This window comes from Mytilus californianus, unplaced genomic scaffold (genome assembly GCF_021869535.1).
Source record: "Mytilus californianus isolate M0D057914Y unplaced genomic scaffold, xbMytCali1.0.p SCAF_79, whole genome shotgun sequence".
NCBI lineage: Eukaryota > Metazoa > Mollusca > Bivalvia > Mytilida > Mytilidae > Mytilus > Mytilus californianus.
Genome location: NW_026262733.1, coordinates 131,283 through 141,344, shown reverse-complemented (window position 1 = coordinate 141,344; position 10,062 = coordinate 131,283). Strand labels below are relative to the sequence as shown.

Sequence of the window (10,062 nt, the reverse complement as noted above, 5' to 3'; positions counted from 1 at the left end):
AAACACATTCACCTGGCCTGTGCAATTTTTCAAAAACAACAATATTTTAAAACTGGTATGAATTATACAAGTCCATACGATAATTACACGACTGTCATTCGGTATATCGAGAAAAATTATCATGAAAGAATAAGAAGCAGGAGTCAAGTATTGCGATTGCATTGTGAAAGATCCGGTTTCGGTTCGTGAAAGATCTGGTATCGGATTGTGAAAGAAATTTTAGCGAGAAGACACACGCAACGCCAGTAAATAATCAAATTTAATGAATTATAATCACAAATATTGAAAAAAAACTGTCTGTCAAAATTGGTCAATATTATTATCAGAGTCTTAAAAAAGTCAATGTTTAAAAGTACACCGTTTTTTTCAGAACTCCAAAAGGCAAATTGCTCATCGAAATTTCAAAGCATTTAAATGTAAACAAACAACATGACTTTTTATTTAGAATTCTGAATGTTCAAACTACTTATCTCTTAAAAATATAGTTTAATATTACTATTTAAAATAGTTCTTTATGTTATTGTGTTTATTGTAATCAACTTGGTACAGGCATTTCGGGGTGGGGGTGGGGGGTATGGGGGTTACACTAGCTAACTAAACGCCCAATTGTACGACTATTGTTTAAAGTTCCGTAACATGGCCAAATTGGGTGAGCAACCCAAAAAGACACAATAGGTAAACGTGTCCATAACTGGAATCCAGCAGGCAAAACTGTGTAAACATGTATCACAGACATTCCACATTACTGAATTAAACGTTCAAACACACATATAATAAAATCAAACAAAATGATTTTATAGTTGATTATACAGTCAGTATAGAAAGCATACTGACAAACACACTTTCACGATAAAATACAAAATAATCAAAATATCAATACAAGTGTATAAAAAATGAAAACCTCATGTGTCCGAATCTCGGATGAAGTTGTTAAATTGCTGGTAAGGTGGAGAAAATTATCGATTTCATTTTTTTTGTCATAGATTCAGGTATTGACATGACCGCTAAAGTCTTCAAAAGATATTTCCATTTCGACAATTTACGCTCCTGGAGGTCTTATTATATTTCATATTCCACAATTGGTAGCACTAGTGCTTTATATGCTCTTCCTTTCAGTGTTGGATTTCTTATGTTTATGTTTCTTTTGAGGAAGCTCATTGTGTTGTTCGCTTTCTTACAGATGGTTGTAATGTGTCCACTCCACTTCATATCTGATGTTATAGAAACACCTAGATATTTGGCTACTGTCGCATATTGTAGTTCATGGCCATGGAGTAATACTTCATTGTGGTTGGTTCTCTCTTTCTTGTGATGGATAGCACATTACATTTTTCAGGATAAAAACTCACTTTCAAGCCTTCAACAATGAGAAAAATCCATACCGTGTGGTCGGCTATAAAAGGCCCCGACATATATAATATGAAACGTTTCAATTGAGAAAACTAACTGCATAACTTATAACAAGACAGTTTTACGAAAAACAAATTTGACAGACATGAACCAACGACAACCACTGAACTACAGGCTCCTGGCTTGGGACAGGCACATAAAGAATGTTTCGGGGTTAAACATGTTTGTGAGCTCTCAACCCTCCCTAACCTTGGACAGTAGTGTAACAGTACAACATAAGAACAAACTATAAAAATCAGTTGAAAAAGGATTAACTCATCAGATAGATACAAATAGAAATACATCTAACAAAAACACAAAGTGGACGTGAACGGGTACTTGATCATCCCCACAAGAAAAAGACACTAAGTACAGATCTGAGAGTACTTGCAGCTACTGACAGCTAGTTCAATATATTAAAATATATATATTAGCCAAAATAAAAAAATCGGAAGCATCAATTTACGTTCTTATATAGTAAGTAATTACACGCTTCAACCAATTAAACGTATGTCAATTGGTAAAAGAAATGTTGTTTTCTTATCATTACGTCTGGTCACGTCTTGTCTTTCACGATCTAAATAAAGCGTGCTGATCTTTCACGATCAGTTTTGATTAAAAATTATATGAACTTTTACAAGTAATAACATGTTTTTATTTTACTGGACTATTTAACGTAGTGCACAGTATTATTAAGGAAGTTGAATCATTTTGACAGACATATTTCTTTTTTTTTTTTTTGATTTGTACCACCTTTTGAAAATACAGCAGATTTTGACAGATTTTGAATTTTGAAGTAGAATTACACGTAATTGCAATCACGATCCGATCGCAATGCTTGACCACCGTTTGTTATTCTTTTGCGATAATGTTTTCTCGATAAACCGAATTACATTCGTGAATTAATTATAGCCCGACAATGAAATCGATTGTCGAGTGTAATGTTGAAGAAAAAAAAAGAAACTACTTACTTTAAGGCATCTTAAATCTGATTGAAATGTGAATCTGTAAATAACAATGCAGGACATATTTCAATGACACCCCAAGTTTAAATTCCGAATTACAGTAAAATGTTTCCGTGTTACTAAATAAAAGATGAATGAGAAGTTTGTCTTTATCTAAATTATTTGCGCATGAGTAGATATAAATGTGACTTCGTCAATCTGAATTATTTTAAATATTTTAAGCATTGTGTGTAGGACAAATGGTAGGTAATTGTATATGTCTGCTGCTACTCCCAATATGAAACAGACAAGATATAGCTCATCTACAACACAGAAAACAATCAAAGAGGAAAATTTAGAATGTCCATCTCTGTGAATCTGTATCTAAAATTAAAAACAAAATAAAACAAGGAAATAAAGATATAGAAAAAAAAAGTAATTGAGTTAAATAAAGAATATAAAATGATCATTTGAGTGTCAAATATTTGTTAACTTGGAAATTGATACATAAAAATGTATACTCTTTTCGAACAACTTATGTATCACTGTCGGTAAAGGAAGTTTTACTCCTTTTGTTTATGCAGTCCGGGTGCATTTTTGCATAATTTCATATATTTATTTTTTTTCAATATTAAGCATGAAAATTTAGTTACTGCGTTATTTTCACACATTTATTTTGAATTATCAAAACTATCAAAATATGTGTAGATGATCAGAATAGTCTAAACAAACACACTTATAAAACTTTCTCCAAAATTAAAGCAAAAAATTTGAAAAGAACATTTATATTCACATTTCAGACATTCTTCCCCAAACAAGTTATTGCATTATATTTCAGTGATTAGTTTCAATATGTTTAGTCCTGAAAAAAAAACTCACTATCACAGGATATCTATCTCGTAGAAGGTATTCTAATTGGTGAAATTCACCCATCATTTGTAAAAGCTTGGCATAACACTATATAAAGACATAATGATTTATTCAAAATTTATTCTAGGTGTCAACATTTTTTTTATAAAATTAGTATAATTAAAAAGTTGTTAAAACATCTGTTTAAAATTCACAAATTTTGAGACACGAATATTGCTGCCATTTCAACGTATATGCTTTCCCGAATTCCTATTAGTTGTTTGAATTGCATAATTTGTACCCAAGTTCATAATCAATAGCATATAATGCAAATGATATCATAAGTATAATACATGTGTTGTATGATTGTAAAATATGAAGTTGTCAAATAAAAAAATGAAAATAACTAAATTTGTTTATGTGACCACCATAATTTGAATCTCTGAGCAAATTCTATGTTTTAGACCAGTACTTGAAGGATCATGTGAACTGTTGTCACTAACTTTAATGTATCCATCCTTTGCCATTCCATCCAAATCATAATTGTGGCGAACGAACTTTGAGCAACGGAAAATAGTACAATCACTTTCTAACACTGGTTGGTTCTTTTCAACAGAAAATCAATTAAAACTGATTTATATTTAAAAAGGGTTGTTGATAAAAGACAGAAACGAAATACGAAATGGAAACAGAAAAAAAAAATACATCTTTTCTTTTTTATTTTATTTTCATAGGCATGTTGCATATAGTATATTACATGTTAACAAGAACGTAAAACAGAGCAATAAATTTAAGAAAAAATATTTGGAAGTATAAAGTATTGAGAAAAACGACAGGAAATGATGAGCCTATATTTCTGAAATATATATAAGGGCATGCATATTGTACGTAATTAGTTCTAAAAAGAGATGTGGGATGAACGTCAATAAGACAGTAGCCAAACAACACAAAAAATTATTACATGCGTGATTGAAAGATAGACAGTCGCCTCGACTCTAGATAGGTTGTGAAGTAATTTATTTTTAGGGGATGCTTTTGGTAATTTTTTCTTGAGTTCTTTTTTAATGTGGTGCATCTTGTTGTGCTGTTCTGTATTGTTTATTTCTCGATATCTTTTGTTGCTTAATGAAACGTAAGAGAAACCCGATGGGATAATAGAGTACAAATGTATGGACAACAACCAATATGGAAACCTGGGAACTAGACATAAAAAATTGGATACACTTTATTTTGATGCAAAAATCATCACTCACTAAACAAAGCCTTTCTCAACCGATTACAATTCTGAAGGAGGTTTTTGGTACTAACATTACCATATATAAAAATAAGGAGATGTGGTACGATTGCCAATAAGACAACTATCAACAAAAAGTTCTAATGAAGTGGATGTAACTAATTATAGGCAACCGTGCAACCTTCAACAATGAGACAAACCAATACTGTATGGTCGGTTATAAAATGCCCCGACATGTAAAATATGAAACAATTCAATTGAGAAATCTAAAGGCCTAATGTATAACAAAACAATATACGAAAAACAAATATGACAGACATGAACCAACGACAATATGCTCTCCTAAACATATATATCAATAAATACGAATTGGTGTGAACAAACTGGCGGAAAAAAAAAAACAGTACATGATATTTGATTTGCACAGTCATGAAAGTTTCCTTTCAAGCTAGCCGTAGTCATGTCCTAGGAATTTTAAAAATCAAATTGTCGACAGTGCTTTAAATATCAACCGCTTAATTCTCCTTTAAAATTTCAGTCCCGTTCAAGTAGCTTTGAACGTTATTTTATAATAGTGCAACTAAAAATGTTGTCACTCATTCAATATGATGTTTAAAGCATTTCTACACTAGTAAATGTGCCACGCATGATTATCGTGCGAAAATTATGCGTATATCATGCGAATTTTTTCCACAGAAAACGCCCAATTCGAGCTACATCCGATAATCGTGCGTACATTTACGCATGATTTTCGCACGACTCCCGCATGTAAACTATGCGTATAGAGCTGCGTGCGAATTACATGGAATAAATTTACGCAAGAGAATCATGCGTTAATCAAAACACTTGATTATCATGCGTAGCTATGGTAAAACTATGTAGTGATTTTTTTATTTTTTTTTTATCTGGCTTTGATTAGTTCTTTTTGTTAATGTTTTAACAACTTTTGGCATCTTCTACTTTCATTTGATATGCATGTACAAATATATAGTGAAATTAAAAAATATATATATACTTGTACCGTTTGATTTTTATGTCATAGTTGTATTGCTAGAACTTTTGATGGAACAGTCAATGCCAAAATGCTGTACTTTATTTTTAGGCAATGATAATTTTTTTCTGCATTTCCTTATATCCTCCTAGTGTCCAACTAAAATTTGTTTCTAATGCAATATATATACAAGGATTTTGGTAAAGAACTTTCAGTAGTACAATAAATTGTTGTTAAACAAGGTGAATAGTGATGGTAACTCCGAGGTAAAATCCATTTAAACATACTACATTAATTCAAAAGTAAAGCAACAATAATCCCAAGTATTTCAGTGCTTGCCTCTCGTTCATATCATATTTTGTTTTCACATATTAACTTGTTAAAAGTAAGGCTATTAGTTTTCTCTTTTGTCATGTCTGGGTCTTTTTGTAGCTCACTATACATGGGTTCTTTTTCATTGTTGGAGGATATATGGTGACCCATCATTTGTACTCTAGTGGATATTTTTCTCATTGGCAATTCAACCATTTTTTTTTTTACTTTTATAGGATCTTTGAATTATATATCAAGAGTAATTGATCTCAAGAGTGATTGTGAATGGTGTATAGTTTCCTTTTTACAGTTTTGAATGTATCTGTTTTCTTCAAACTTTCTTAGTACGAACACCAAAATATAATTTTCAATCTTCTAACTTTATTTCCAAGGATTTTTATTCACATTTTAATCTCTTCAGTTTTCCTAGTACAACATTTACATGAATGTCAAAATAAATGCCTTCTTCGTAAATCAAAATATTGGGTTTTTCTTGTAATATTTCCCATGTTTGTGAGGTAGTTTTCTATATCCTGTATTGGTTATTCTTCCCCATGTTCACTGAAATAAAATATTTATAAATAATATAAATTTAATTTCAATAAATTAGTTTAATAATAATTAAAAGTGTAATAATACACTTTACATAAGAGGTCTCAAACAGCCTACACCGTATATGCATATGTTAGTTTTGGAATGTTAAAAAAACTGCTGTATTGTCTATGTTTATTGTACTTTTTGTTGTAAGGTTGCTGTCAAATGTAAGCCTTTCCTTTTTATCAAATCTCAAAACAAAGTTGTGTGTGTACTCATATATTAATGTGCAGAAACAGTATCAATAAACCAAACAATGGAGGAATTTGATCAAACTGCAATAGCTTTTAGCAGTAACTTGGAAGGGCTGCTATTAAATGCAAACTGTAGATTGAACCAGTATTTACAAAGCATGTTAAGCCTACAACTCATATGACAGACAAATATTGTATCATCAAGTCAAATGTCGTCATTAAGCTTATCATCGATAATAAAGACAACTGATTTTCTCATTCTTCAGATCTGTAATTTAAAGGCCTATCTTGATATATATATATTTATAAAGGATAACCAGTACCTCAATACGAGTGCACACACTGACATGTCATGCCTGCTTTACTGACCATTGATTTTATGTTGAAAGTCTATAAGAAAAAGGGTAAAATTACTAAAAGTATCACAAAAACGTAACAGTTCAAAGATCTTTGACCATGAGGTGAAGGTCAGATAAATCCTATCAGACAGACATATACAATACACCTTACAATTTTTTTATACACCAAATAAATTTGACAATTAATACTTGTAATACTTGAAAAACAGACCAAAACACAAAAACTTAACATTGACAAATGAAATGAGGTCAAGATCAGAAAATATTGCTAAGAAACGACACACAAAAGCGGCTGCATTATCTTTATAATTTGTTTATTCCGAATTCTCTCTAGGGGAACGTAGAAGACATCGATTTTATAATAAAAATAAAGGCATTTTAAGGTGGAGTAACAACTTCTCTCACCCAAATACACAAAGTTATCACTTTTCTATCGTTATTGGAAATGATTCAAATACCAAATTATTGCCCATATGGTTAAAGATTCCGAGAAAGTTTCAGTAAATTCTAATAAGGGGTTTAGGAGGAGTTGCATTTTCAAAATGGGTATCCCCTTCTGCGAAATAAATCAACGACAAAGTGCATGCTTTTGTTAAGAAAACCTTAAAAATATTTTATTTTTAAATTAATGGGGAATGTGTCCATAGGAAACAGATGATGCACAAGCTTGCATATAAGATAATAAAGGGACATACATTTGTAACTCAAAAACAGTAAAAGTGACGCTACACAAATCTGTACTTGATCTGAGTTTTGTGGTTCATTTTATTATGAGCATTGTGTATAAGTTTCAAAACTTTAGCATGTTTAGTTGATGCAAACTCTTAGTTAAAGAATGGAAACGCTGATTTTTTCCATTTGTAAAGGGCATAACTCTAGATGATAAAAGTGACGTTACCAAAATCCAAAAGTGATCTTTTTTCTTATGTAATAAGCATTGCGTATAAGATTCATAACATTTGGTTGAAGAATCTTAAGTAAGAAAACAGGCATTTCTCTAGAACGGTTAAAGTGACGCCACCCAAATTCAAACTTGATCTGCGTTTTCTGGTAATAAACATTGTGTACAAGTTTCATAACTTTTGATTGAGGCAAACTAATAGTCTATAGAATGAGAGAACGGAAACAAATTTTGCAATGTTAGTATGTAAGGATGTACAGACAGACAAGGGTAAAACTTAATGCCCCCCTCCGCTACAGCAAGGGCATAAACAGGAGATGCACATTGAATGGAATTATGCGGAAAGTTTCAATAACTTATGATTTACGTGTTTATGCAAAAAAAAAAAAAAAAAATGTTTGTTCTAGTGTGCAGATATATCAAAGTACATGTCATCCAATTTCATAAAATTCCATGTATGTTTGACAAAATATAATTGATGTCCAAGAAACTTTAATGTCAGACTGAACCTAAATGTTGACCCAATCGCAGAAGGAATTTAGGATCTCGATGTGTCGCTTTCACAAAATAAATTTTGCAAGCTTGACAAAAAGCATAACATGTATTTCTATGTAATTATTAACATGTACCGGTACTATGTTATGGTTTTATATCCTTGTTATGTTCAATATTTTGGCATTTCACAGTCATATTTTTCTAATTACATGTCTTAGACTGCTTGAAATGACTAATGTTGTTAGTACCCCTAAATCCGTTGGTGAACTGATAGATATTGTAGTTTATAAAGCATAATTTTTGCACTTTTTTTCCTTTTAAGTACATATATACCTATTGATGAGTCCAGTCCTTTTTGGCTAATTTTGAAAGTTGGTTCTTATGTTGTTTGCTGTCAGCAGTCATAACTGCATGTAGTTTTAATTTTTTCATTGGTTCACATTTTTTCATCCCTATAGGTTACTTTATGGTATGGATCTTGATCATTGTTTAAGGCTGTACAGTGACCAGTAAATGTTTACATCTCTGTCCTTTGGTCATTTAATTGATAGTTAACACATTGGGGATCATACCTCATTTCTTTATATATATATGCTGGTTCATTGAAAAAGCTCCAAGGTTACACGTTCATAGTTTAATTGTTATATGCAAATTCATTCTGATAATGCAAAACATTAATTGGTTGATTTTTGTTGCTTATTTCAATGTCCAGAGGCAAATATATTATGTATTCTAAACGAGAACAATTAACTTTACAATTCATAATATAGGCCAGTCTGACAATGTAGGTTTGTAATGTAAATGCTACAATGTATATGATTATTTGAACTTCTGACATCTCAAGAGAGAGAGAGAGAGAGAGAGAGAGAGAGAGAGAGTGTGTGTGTGGAGCGTAGGAGGGGAGCAGGGTAAGGATGCCTTGATGCATACTTGACATCGAAAATGTACAATTATACTTGAAAAAGTTTTAAATAGATTACATCTTATCAATAAATTTAACTGCAATTATACAGATGAACTTACTTTGATACCAGTTCTTTTTGCAGGACATTCACACCTACATGTACTTGTCCACCAGTGATTTTAATACTGCATTTTTCTTTCATTTGGTAATTAACAAGCTTAAATTGTAAATCTAAATAATTTAATCAAGAAGTCCAGACAAAAACTAGATCTAGTATGAACATGATGAACTGATGCTAACTAATTTATACCTTTACTATATAGTTTTGAGTGAATGGAAACAATATGTAAGGAAACAACAGAAAGAAGATCAACAGTTTAGCTTATAAATATATATGTACTGGTTAAAATTTATTCGTTCATTGTGTGTTAATTTATGTTACAGAACTACGTTTTTTGATTGAGTTAAGCCTTCCAATTGATATTTTATAGTGTGTTTTTCTATGTTGTGATGTCATACTACTGTTTCAGAAAAGGGAGAAGGTTTGGTACCATTAAAACGTTTAATCCCGCTGCAATTGTTTGCACCTGTCCTAAGTCAGGAATGTGATGTTCAGTGGTTGTCGTCTGTTTATGTGGTTCATAAGTGTTTCTCGTTTCTCGTTTTTATATAGATTAGACCGTTAGTTTTCCCGTTTGAATGGTTTTACACTAGTAATTTTTGGGGCCATTTATAGCTTGTTGTTCGGTGTGAGCCAAGGCTCCGTGTTGAAGGCCGTACCTTGACATATAATGGTTAACTTTTATAAATTGCTACTTGGATGGAGAGTTGTCTCATTGGCACTCATACCACATCTTCCTATATCTATGAACCGGTACTGGTTAAACTGATCTATT

The 10,062-nt window shown here is 31.4% G+C and overlaps 1 long non-coding RNA gene across 1 annotated transcript; it reads right to left on the bottom strand.

Annotated features, from left to right (window-relative positions):
• Positions 1–6,080: 6,080 nt before the first annotated feature.
• LOC127710432 (uncharacterized) lies at positions 6,081–9,631 on the bottom strand. Its single transcript, XR_007986191.1, has 2 exons — positions 9,286–9,631; positions 6,081–6,280 (listed from the first exon to the last, which is right to left on the bottom strand). It is a non-coding gene; the product is annotated as an uncharacterized LOC127710432 (long non-coding RNA).
• Between the last annotated feature and the right edge of the window lie 431 nt (positions 9,632–10,062).